This window comes from Manis javanica, chromosome 18 (assembly GCF_040802235.1).
Source record: "Manis javanica isolate MJ-LG chromosome 18, MJ_LKY, whole genome shotgun sequence".
NCBI lineage: Eukaryota > Metazoa > Chordata > Mammalia > Pholidota > Manidae > Manis > Manis javanica.
The window spans coordinates 14150517-14163498 of NC_133173.1; the positions used below are offsets into that span (position 1 = coordinate 14150517).

Genomic DNA, 12982 nt, shown 5'->3' on the forward strand with positions numbered 1-12982 from the left:
ATGAATAATGATTCCTGTGATGGATCTGGGCAAAGTAAATTGAACACCTTCTAGAAAGGATTCACTATTCTTATTTCTTAAAATAAGCAACATTCATAATTCATGAGATGAGATCAAAATATCAACATTAATAGGAATTTGGAAGAAGTTGATCTCAACCTTCATGGATAACTTTGAGGGATACAAGACTTAAGTAGAGGAAGTAACTGCAGATTTGGTGGAAACAGCAAGTGATATAGAATTAGAAGTAAAGCCTGAAGATGTGACTTGTGACTTACTTGCTGCAATCTCATGATAAAGCTTTAAGGATGAGGAGTTACTTCCTGTGGATGAGGACAGAAAGTGATTTTTGAGATGGAACTTACTCCTGGTAAAGAGGCTGGAAGATTGTTGAGATGACAACAAAGGATTTAGAATATTACCTAAGCTTAGTTGATAAAGCAGCAGCAGGGTTTAGGAGAAATGACTCCACTTTTGAAAGAAGTTCTACTGTGGGTAAAATGCTATCAAACAACATTGCATGCCACAAAGAAATTATTCATGAAAGGTAGAGTATATTGATGGCAGCAAACTCTATTGCTGTATTAGTTTAAGAAAATTGTCACAGCCACCCCAGCCTTCAGCAACCACCACCCTGATCAGTCAGCAGCCATCAACATCAAGGCAGGACCCTCCACAAGCACAAAGAGTACAACTTATTTAAAGCTCAGATGATGATTATCAGTTTTTAGCAATAGGTATTTTTTAATTAAGGTATGCACATTGTTTTTTTAGACATAATGCTGTTGCACACTAAATATACTATAGTATAGAATAAATACAACCTTTATATGTAACTGGGAAACCAAAAAATTCATTTGACTCACTTTCTTGCAATATTTGCCTTATTATGGTGGTCTTAGAATAACCCACGATGTCTCCCAAGTATGCCTGTAACATACTTCTAAAAAGCCTTTGGTCAAATAAGAAATCAAAAAGGAAATCTGAAAGCAGGTTGAACTGAATAAATAAAAAAACAACATATAAGCATTGAGAATGCCACTAAAGCAGTCCTTACAGGGAAAATTATAGCATTAAATGCCTATATTAAAAAGTACAAGGGTCTCAAATTCATTACCTTAGCTTTTACCTTCAGCAAATAAAGAACAAATTAAACTCAAAGTAAGCAGAAAAAAATTAATAAAATAAATAATAACACTAAACTCACAAATCAATAAAATAAAAATAGAAATAGGAAATGTATGCCTAATCCAAAGTCACAAAGATTTTACTACAAAGTCTATTTTCCATTTTGAGTTAATTCTTATATATGGTATGAGGTATACATCAAAGATATTTGTTTTGTTTTTAACATGAATATCCAGTTGTTCTAGCACCATATTTTGAATAGACTGTTCTTTCTCCAATGAATTAAATTTGCAGTTTTGTCAACAATCAGTTGTTTATATATGCAGGGTGTGTAGGGGGGTCCATTTCTGGACTCTCCATTGTGTTCCATGGATCTATTTGTTTATCTTGTTGGCAATACCAAACTTGCTTGGTTACTCTAGGTTTACAATAAATATTGATAGAATGTCACACTTATCCTCTTTGTTCTTACAAAGTTGTTTTGGATGTTCTAGGTCATTTGTTTCTCCATAGGAACTTTAGAAACAGTTCGTCAATAGCTACCAAAAAAAAAAAAAAGCTGTGCAGGAATTTGGATTGGGATGAGTTTGAATCTATACATCAATTTGGGGAGAATTGACATCCTAACAATTTTGAGTCTTCCAGCTCATAAACATGGCACACATTTAGGTCTTTAATTTCTTTTAGCTGTGTTTTGTAGTTTTAACTGTATGTCATATTCATCTTTTGGCAGATTTTTACATTTGTTTCATTTTTTGTGATGCTATTATACATAGCAGTTATACATAGTAGTGTATTTTCAGTTTGGTTATCCATTCCTAATATATAGACATACAATTTTTGTATAGCACTCTTGTATCCTACAACCTTATCAAACTCGCTTATTCTAGATTTTCTTGTATTTTCCATCAGACTTTCTACACAGATGATAACAGAGATATACTATGTAAATAAAGGCAGTTTTGCTTCTTCCTTTCTGATTTGGTTGTCTTTTATTTCTTTTTCTTAATTGATTACACTGTCTGGAAACTCCAGGACAGTGTTCAATAGAAATGTTGAGACTGAGCCTCCTTGTCTTATTTCTGATCTTAGAGAGACAGCATTCAGTCTTTCACCAGTAAGTCTAATGCTGGATGTAGGTTTTCATAGATGCTCTTTATCGGGTTGAGGAAGTATAACTCCATTCCTACTCTGATAAAAAATTTTTTATCAGAAATGGACGTTAGATTTTGTCAGGTTCTTTTTGTGTGTTTATCAAGATGACCATAAAGTTTTCCTCTTTTAGTTTAGTAATATTATGAATTACATTGGTTGCTTTTTGAACGTGAAACCAATCTTGCATTCCTGAGATATACTCTACTTAGTCACGATATATTTTCCCTTTTATATATTTGTGTTTCATTTGCTAAAATTTTGTTTCGAAGTTTTGCATCTATGTACCTGAGGATATTGATCTGCAGTTTTCTTATAATTGTCTTGTTTTGGTATCATGGTCTCATAAAATGACTTATGAAATATTCTCTTTGTCAGTTTTCTGGAAGAGGTTGTATGGACTTGGTATTATATCTTCCTTAAATATCTGGTAGCATTCATTAGTGAAACCATCTAGGCCTGGAGTTTTCTTTTTCTGTAAGGTCTTAAGAATACAGATTCAGTGTCTTTAATAATTATAGGGCTATTCAGGAAACTATTTCCTTTTGAGTATTTTGTGTCTTTAAAGGAAATTGCCTATTCATCTAAGTTGTCAAATTTATTTGCATTAGGTGTTTATAATGTTCCCATATTAGCCTTTTAATATTTGTAGAATTTGTAGTGATGTCATCTCTCATTCCTGATATTAATGACTTACATTCTCTCCTTTTTTCCTGATTAGCCAGGTTAGAGATTTATCAATGTTATAGTTATAACAGAACCAGATTTTGGTTTCATTGACTTTTCTTTATGATTATCTATTTTTATTTTATTGATTTGTGAGTTTAGTTTTATTATTTATTTTATCAATTCTTTTCTTCTGCTTACTTTGAGTTTAATTTTTTCTTTTTCTAGTTGCTGAAGGTAAAAGCTAAGGTAATGAATTTAAGACCCTTGCACTTTTTTAATATAGGCATTTAACATTATAATTTTCCCTGTAAGGACTGCTTTAGTGGCAGTCCTGCTTTAGTGGTTCAGTCTGTATAGTATTGGGTGGGGACAGGCACACGCAACATTTCCCAAACCAAGCTCTGTGGTAAGCTAGAGCTACAAACCTTAACACACAATACATAAAAGAAGGTTATTGATGAAGATGATGAAATAAGTTACTAAACACAAAAGGAGTCCCACAAAATGAGGAAAACTATGATCAAGTAAATTGATAAAAATGGACAAGTTTCTTTATCTCAGTTCTTCTCAAAGGCTTTAATGTGGTATAATCCTTGTGAACACACCACAGAGGGGCATAGTATACAGCACTTTCCATACCTTTTTGACCATGAATTCCTCTTTTTCTGGAGCACCTATTAAATTTTAGGCAACTGGTATTCTTCGAGCAAGTTTGAGAGACTGTGAGGTAGAAGAAAAGTGGAAGGCTGGGAGAGATTTAGAACTAAGAGTTTGATCGACTTTATTTGGCAAGTACTGAAGCCCCTGAAGGTTTTAATCAAGAAAAAGAAACAAAAATGCTCTTGTGAAACTGATCTGTAGTTGGTAGGCAAATATACTGGAAACCATAGGAAAGTGGCCACTGATTTTCAAACTTCAGATATTACAGTACCACCATGATGATGTTTAGCATATCTGTATTCTGCCTGCTATATTAACTTTTTCTTTAAATCCATAATTTTTTAAAAGCCTATGTACGTACTTCAGCTTCATGCTAATCAATGACACTTGACTTTGATGCTATATTTCCCCTAATACATATTAAAATAGAAAAGTAAGCATTAGTATTTAAAAAGTTTGTGTCCACCTAACAAAACATTAGGCATCGCCAATTATAAACATTGCATGCCTTGGGAAATTCTAAATTTGAGCAATGTTTCACAACCGTTTTAACCTTGACCCAACATCCAAGAAGATGTTATCAAGTTTTACTTTCTAGAGTTTATATTCTGACAAAGCAGGCATTTTCCCTAAACATAAAATGAGTACACTCTACATGCTTCTTAGAACTTCCCCCAAGAAATTCTGATACCTCTGCAGTATGTGGGTATGCTCTTCAGCCACCCCTTCCCACCAGTTGAAAAAAATCATTGAGTGAACACTGTACAGAATGAATTCAGGTGTACAGTAGCAGTGCAAAGGGGAGAGAAAGAAAGGATGAGGGTAAGTAGTGAAAGGAATAATTATTGTAACTTGAGAGCTGCTTAGATGTAAAAAAGAAGGGGGTCTGACCGTCAGACACTGACTGACATTTTCATAATGGGACTTTAGAATAGGGGTTGGCACACTATGGCCCTGGGCCAAATCCCACCAACTGTCTTTGTAAATAAAGCTTTATTGGAACACAGCCCTGTCAATTCATTTACATATTGTCTATGGCCACTTTCTCACTACAAGGGCAAAGGTAACTGGTTGTGGTCCTCAAAGCCTAAAATATTCATTATTTGGCTCTTTACAGAGAAAGTTGGCGGACTTTTAAAACTCACTGATGCCATGGACAGAAGTAGAGAGAAAAAGGGGAATGATCATTTTGATTAGACAATTTGGTCTCAGTGGAGGTTGTGGGAGAAATTTTATATAAGAATGTCCAATTTAGAAGTCTGCAGATCTTTCTAAATAGAATAGTTTTTCCTTTCCTTTTTAAAAAATTTGTAACTTTTTCCACACCTAGTTCCAAATAGGATTTGTGATGGCTGGAGGTAAGTGTTGAAGCAGTTAGAGTGGATATAGTTACTAATGTAAACTGTGTCCAATCCTTAATAATCCAAAACAGAGCTTTATGTTTTCACCAAGAAGGAAGAAAGTCAGAGCTTTTCTTTGTGAAGCAAAATAGAATGAAAATATGAAACAGAGAAGGTAGGAACTAGCTGAAGGTTAGGAGAAAGCTACAGAGGCTGATCAACGCAGGTGAAACTCTCATGCCTGGGTAGCCCTTCAACATGAAAATCCAATCCTTCAGGTTCAAGATCTAAGCTTTGCCTAAATCCCACTGTACAGAGATCTCAGATACCAAGATGTTGGCTTTTTTCCTGTTAAGCTCTGGACTTAAGCTTCCTCATCTATTCATTCCCATTGGCTGATGAGGCAATTATTTCAATAAGTGTTGTGGTCTAGAGAAAGAGCAGTACATTGGGAGGGGGAACCCGAGATTCAAGAATCTATGCTGTCCCAACTACTCATGTGATTTGGTATATACCAACAACTGATGCTTACATCACACTCTATAATTGCACATATTTTATCTCATGTGGCCACAGCTATGTGAGGAATTGAAGTAGGTATGAGGATCCCCATTTTATAAATGAAGACAATGATGTTGGGAGAAACTAAATGACTCACCCAGTGTCACATGGCCAGAATAAGACCCTGGCCTTCTAAAATTTGGTTGTTTCCCACCATACCGTCCTGACTTTCACTGGCCAGTCTACAGCAGTGGGAAGCAAATGTTTTTTGCTTTGGAAGCCTGAGACTCTATTTCAAAAAGTAATCATGCTTTTATAATCAGGAAATGCAATAATACTTTTTATATGTTGCTAGATTTGGTTTGCTGTTGGGGACTTCTTGTGTTCATATTCATCAAGGGTATTGGTTTGTTGATTTCTTATGATGTCTTTGCCTCACTTTGGTACCATAGGATGAGTTGGAAGGGATTCTCTCTATTTTCTGATAGAGTTTGCAAAAGATTCGTATTATTCTTCAAAGGTTTAGTAGAATTCACACTGACTTTCTCTTTTATTTAGGGGAGGCAAACATGAAATTTTAAAAGCTACATTAAGTAACATGCCCTGCAATATTTGCTACTCTGGGTCTCTAAACCTAGTGTTAAACTTTGAAATTGGTTTGATTTTTCTTTTCTTGACTTAACTGTTAAAAGTGGTTTGTCTCATGATGCCTCTTAATATTGAATCCTTAAAACAGATGTTCCAATCTGAGTGCTCACAGGCTGACTTGCATGCACCTATTTTTTTCCTTTTTGGACAGTTAAAAAAATTGAGCCATTATTTTAAAATTGGAAGTTTCACATGTATAAAAACCTAGTTTCTGGATTTCTGGCTTCCTTTGAAAACTCAGAACACCTGTCAACACTGGGTCTATGTCAGCACAGGCAACAATCAACCAGGCGGGAGTGACAGAAGCCCTGGAGATAAGGTGGTAGTTGTCATCATTCACTATTGCCTCCTGGACACAGAGGTAGCAAAGTAGTTGCCATCTGTCATTGCTCCTGTGTCATTTCTTCTTACTGTGAAAAAACAGATCATTGTATCCATACCTCTGTTTCAAAGTGAAAGGCTGACATATAAAGAAATGTGATTTTACTGGCCCATGCCACTTGCCAATCATTAAATTAGAATTTAATCTAACTAAGCCATCAGTGATTATAAGATACACCACTATTTTATAACCACTAAGAAAGAAACAACACTGCTATTAAACTATAACTTGCCATCAATTGTAACATCTCAACTTCAGAGATGTTTAAATACCAAAATGTACATCTCTGAATCAATGAAATGAGGCATGTCACCTGCCTAGCTCCCAGAAACATTTGAATCAGTGACCTTCTTTAAATATGTGTTTCAATATGTGTTATATAGTAACACTGAAGACACACTCTTCAGTTCACTTACTTTGAGCTTTGCTTATCATCAGCCACTTTTCTTTTCTTTGTAATAGCCATAGCTGGGGGTTAAATTTTCATTTGACGACAACCCAGGCTCCACAAACCACCCTCTCCCTGCAAGCCTTGGGTTAAGTTTCCCAGGCCTCTCAATCAGTGCCCACAACTGCCAGTCAGATATACCCAATCAATTAGTGCTGTTCCTTCTGCCAGACCTGCCCAATAGAATACAGAAGCACACAATCAGACCCAGATCAGAGGAGGAAAGGTCTAAAGTAGGGTCTCAGTTTTCCATTTCCAAGAAGTGATGTTCAGAATTTAATAACTGGTATAGCAGGAAGGCCAACCAATCTGAATAGATAGTAGCTATGCTGGAACTAGTTTCTGAGGTCCCCTGCTATGCCAGGTGTTAACCTTTGGGTACTGACTTGTGGGGAGATGTAGGAAAGTTTGTGGGAGGAGCAGGAGCCCTCAGGGCAGTGGCTTCTAGGAAATAACCACCATTATGACTATATGTGAATGTATTAGTTAAAAACCACATTGTCCTGGATGTAAGCTGAGGCATTAAAAAGCTATGAAATAGGAAAACACCTTAGAAAGATACAGAATACTAAAATGGAATAAAAAGAAATAGAAAATTGAACCAGAATTAAAACAAGTAAAGAAATTAAATTAGTAATTTAAAATATTTACATACAGTTAATTCTAAACCCAGATGGTTTCAGTGTGAATTCTACTAAACCTTTGAAGAATAATACGAATCTTTTGCAAACTCTATCAGAAAATAGAGAGAATCCCTTCCAACTCATCCTATGGTACCAAAGTGAGGCAAAGACATCATAAGAAATCAACAAACCAATACCCTTGATGAATATGAACACAAGAAGTCCCCAACAGCAAACCAAATCTAGCAACATATAAAAAGTATTATGCACGATGACCAAAGGGGATTTATCCCAGGAATATAAAGTTGATTTAAATCTGAAATCACTAAGGTAATACACTATATATTAATAGACTAAAAGACAAAAACTGCATGGTCATCTGCATAAATGCAAAAAAATATCTGGCACAGTCCAAAACCTATTAATGATAAAAACTCCCTCAACTTGATAAAGGGATGATAAAAACCTTATTTTAAAAAACTAAAGCTAACATCACTTAATAGTTAATGTTTGAATGCTTTCCTTTTGAGATTGGAAATAAGGCAAGGATGTTTGTACTCATCACTTGTATTCAAGATCATAATATATGTTCTAACCAGTGCAATAAGGCAAGAAAAAAAACAGGGCATGCAGATAACAAAGGGAGAAATAAAACTTTATTATCGGATGACTTGATCATATATGTGGAAGATTCTAAGTGAGCCATACACATGCATGTGCACAAACAAAAAACAAGACAAAACCAAACAACAAAACCCAAGTAGAACTACTAACCAATTTCAGCAAAGTCAAAGGATACAAAATAAACAAAAATTACATTTCTTTTAGTCTGAAATGTTAAGAAAACATTGTCATTCACAATAGTATCAAAAAGAATAAAATATTTAGAAATAAGTTTAGCAAAGTACAAGACTTGTATACTGAAAATTATATATGATGTAAGTGAAAAAAATTAAAGAAGATCTAAATAAATGAGATACATTCCAAGCTTATAGATTAGAAGCCTTAATATTATTAAGATAGCAATAATCCCCAAGTAGATCTATCAATTTGAAGCAACACCTAACAAAATCCCAGCTGCCTTTAAAAAAAAAAAAAATTTGGGCTTAAATTTATATGGAAATGCAAGAGAACTAGAATAGCTAAAACAATCTAAAAAATGAAGAACAAAGTTGAAGGACTCACACTTCCTATTTAAAACTTTACTACAAAGCTACAGTCAAAATGGTGTGGTACTGGCTTAAGGCTTGAATATAGATCAATGGAATAGAATTGAGAGTCTAGAAATAAACCTTTACATTAATGGTCAATTATTTTTTCACGAGAGACCCAAGATATTCAATGAGGAAAGAATAATCCTTTCAATAAATGAAGCTGGCATAACTGGATATGCATGTAAAAAAGAATGAAGTTAGAACCCTACCTCATACCATATACAAAAATTAGTTCCAGCTGCTTCCAAGACCTAAAAATAAGAGCTCAAACTGTAAAACTCTTAGAAAGCATAAGACTATGTATGAACTTAGCAAATATTTCCTATATACAACACCAAAGGCACAAGTGACAAAAGAAAAAAGATAAATTAGACTTCATCAAAATTAAAGACTCTTGTTTCAAAAGACACCATTATAAAAGTTAAGGCAACCCACAAAATGGGAGAATATATCACATATTTGATAAACATTTACACTTGATCAAATATGTGCAGATAAATCATATATTTGATAAAAGACTTTTGTCCAGAATATATAAAGAACACTTACAACTCAATAATAAGACAAAAAACTCAGCTAAAAAATAAGCAAAAGATTTTAATAGACATTTTACCAAAGAAGGTATATGAAGGCCAATAAGCACATGAGAAGATGCTCAACATCACAGTCTTTAGGAAAATGGAAATGAAAACTACAGTGAGAACTACTTAACCCACCAGAATAGCTATAATAAAAAAGACAGACAATAAGAAGTGTTGGTGAAGATGTGGTGAAATTGGAACCCTCATACACCACTGGTGGAAAGTCAAACTGCATTCACTTTATCAAGTAGTGGGTGAATTCCTGCAAAGTTAAACATAGAGTTAGCAATTCCACTGTGATGTATTTACCCAAGAAAATTGAAAACATATGTTCACACAAAAACTTGTACACATCTTTATAGCATTATTTACAACAGCTAAAAACTGAAAGCAATCCAATTGTCCATCAACTGATCAATGGATAAACAAAATGTGTCACTGTTCATACAACAGAATATTATTTGGTGATAAAAAGGAATGAAGTATTGAAACATGCTACAACACAGATAAACCTCAAAAACATTGTTAAGTGAAAGAAGCCAATGTAAACAGCCACAAATTTTATGATTCCATTTACATAAAATGTCTGGAAAAGGCAAATCTATAGAAACAAAGTTTATTAGTGACTGCCTGGTCTGAGGGTAGGAATGAGGAATGCCTGAGAATGGCACAAGGTATCTTTTTAGGGTGATGGAAATTTTCTAAAATTGGAATATTATGGTGGTTGTACAACACTGTAAATTTCCTAAAATATCACTGAATCACCCTTTAATGAGTGAATTTTATGGTATACAAATAACACCTCGCTAGAGCTGTTTAAAAATATCTATGAAATTACAATGCAGTTTTCTGTGTAATTCTAGCTTTTATATGTTTTATGACTACAAGACTTTAATAAGATAGAGCAGGCTTCTTTCCCAAACACAATGAGGCAGAGAATTGGCCCCAAAATCTTGGAAATTCCAAGAATTGACCCCAAAATCTTGGAAACCAATTTATATTAATATTATGGTTCTACGAATATAGATAGAGCACATGGCTTTAGTGCCTGGCACCTATTAGTCCTTAAGTGATTTTTCTCTCCAAACACCTCATCCACCAGTAATTCAATTAAGGATTTTTTTTTAACTTAAGAAAAATCAAATGCCAACATCCCCAGGGAAAAACCTGTTAACAGTTGAGGTAGTTGGGACTGAATGGGCTATAGGAAGGTTAATACATATATACTCCACTATAGACCCACTTGGTTTAGGAGTAGTGGGAAGAGAGAGGGAATTTATGATCTATAGAGTCACTCAGACATCCAGGTTGACCAGAGTTTATCCATCAACAGCAGTCATGGCAGACCAAGAGAGATCAGAAAACTATGGATGAGCTTTTCACTACCACTGGTCACATGTGTCACTTTAACATTTCATTTGCTCCCCTAACTACAAAGAGGGCTAGAATAGCTAGGGGAGTAAATGGATATCCTAGTACACCATAGAGTAAATTTGGTAGCATTGCAGTGGGCCACATCTTTTCTATCTACTGAAATTTTGCCCTTCACTCAGGTCCAATCTGGGTCTTAATTCTGAAATCCTCCCTGAATATTTTCATCTCACAAGGATCTAAGCTCTTGAAGCACCTATGGTAACAGTCATGTATGCATCAAGAACTGTCCAGAACGTTTTAATTTAAATATTTTGAGCCTCACTCTCCCAGCTACAGTTTGAGTTTCTTGAGACTGTATTTTTTTATATTATACCCTTATATGGGTTAACAGAGGCCCATCAAGAAGTATTTATTGCATACCTACTATGAGTTAGGTTCTGTAGAGGTATAGATGTGCCACTAGGTATTGTATTTATTCATTATCGGAAGAATCTTCATTGGTTGAATTTATTGTTAGAATTTTTAAGATGCTATAATTTATAATTATATAATGGGCTGGGTCCTTAAAAAATATTATGTTGCTGTTTCAAATGTAAATTTTAATATTATTCTTGTTTGTTAAAATTTACCTTAACTTTTATATTTTAGTTTTAATGAAAACATCATTGTGAAAGTATAAATGCCAGATTTCTTTTTAAAGGATTTTTCCTTAATTCCCTACTGATTCTGCTTTATATACAGTACCAATATTATGTTTTGCTTAGTCATTAGCAAATCTGTTCCTGAATTTCCTAATCTGCAAATATACACAAATTCCACACAAAGCTGCTTCTAATTTCCTTATATCTTTTAATAGATGGATTGTCTATTATGACAGGTATAATATACAAAAATATTCATTTCACTTAAAAATTACAATATTACTAAGTGTCCTCTAAATCCATTTTAAAGCAACACTAACAAATCAGAGCTTTTTATGGTATAAAAATAAACTATAATCTTATTACCTCGTTCCTTTTTCCATCCAAATATTCACTGATAATCTGGAATAACGCTCTTCCAACCTCACCGTAACGAGAAAAATACCCTCTTAAAACTCCTCTTCCTGGCGTTCTTAGATTATGCTTGTATTTTTTTATGGTTTTCCTTTTGACACCTGCTCCTTTAAAACTAGCGAAAAACCGGAAAAATTTCTTTTACTCTCAAATCTCTCAGTCGTAAAATCCTTTGTCAATTTACCCTGTATGCATGAGAGGTTCTCCGTTTCTTTCTCAAGCGAATTACACAGTTGTCTCCGCAGCCTGATTTGGCAGTTGGTTCTCGCTGTACCCGTTTGGTGATTCTTTATACGGATTGATAACCATGAAAAACTCTGAAGTGCGGCAGTTCCAGACTAAATTATAGCAGCCTTTTCCCGTAAAGCAACCTGGATGCTCACAAAACTCCAGGCAGAAGCATGAATGATAGAGCATGCACCAATAAGGAGTGCAGATGATTATTTTGTTGAAGTTTGCAGCCCAATCCTTGGGAGCCAGAGGTGGGAATTTTAAAATGGGGTTGTCTTTTCCTTGGGATTTTCTTAAAGTGGTATCGCTGCCTGTTCATCTTAAAAGTTTGTTACAGATTGCAAAATCACTAGTTTAGAGGATCCCCGCCTCTTTGTTTTGAGTGAGGCAAAACATAAAAATTGACACTAGGCAAATATAGATAACTTTTTAAAAGAGTGGACATGGGAAATACATTATATACTAATACATAGAATCAGTTGGCTACTTTTGTGTCAATTTCAGGGGATATAAGTTATTTTAAGAGGATCCATTTTCACGATCAAATATCGGGTGTTAAATTAATGTATTAAAAATATTTCTTTTAAGAAATGAAAACTAAGGCTAAGTTGATTATTTTGAACAAATGGTTTATCTACTGTTAATGATATTTTGGCACTTTTCAATATTGGGAGCAAGTTGTATTATTCGGGTTGATCCTTAATCAAACTAAGTCTTTAAAGCCTAAAAATTTTTGTTTTTACACAAACGATATGATTCCTCATGTTACATCTAGCCAAAATAATTAATACAACTTTTTAAGAAAGTACTACAAATTCTTAGGTATTTAGAAACCTGCATTGAAAGTGTTAGAACTACATGATTGATATCATGCCGTATACTTGTGACTTCTGAAGACGATGTTTAATATAAATAACAAGTATTTTAGTATAATTCATACCTTGTTTTGGAATAAGTGTTTTTTAAATTTAGTGTA

At 34.2% G+C, this 12982-nt stretch overlaps 1 protein-coding gene across 4 annotated transcripts in view; it reads right to left on the bottom strand.

Annotated features, from left to right (window-relative positions):
- The window catches only part of TTC23 (tetratricopeptide repeat domain 23), a 98509-nt gene that overhangs the window by 83968 nt on the left and 1559 nt on the right, over positions 1 to 12982 (bottom strand). The window contains exon 2 of one of the 4 annotated variants that reach the window (XM_073227192.1): positions 11728 to 11890. The exons of 1 other annotated variant lie outside the window; for it this stretch is intronic. The gene's annotated coding sequence lies outside the window, so the exon portion shown is untranslated. Of the gene's footprint in view, positions 1 to 11727; positions 11891 to 11959; positions 12240 to 12982 lie in introns of those variants that run through there. 2 more of the 4 variants (XM_073227191.1, XM_037000663.2) reach the window with 2 other exon arrangements.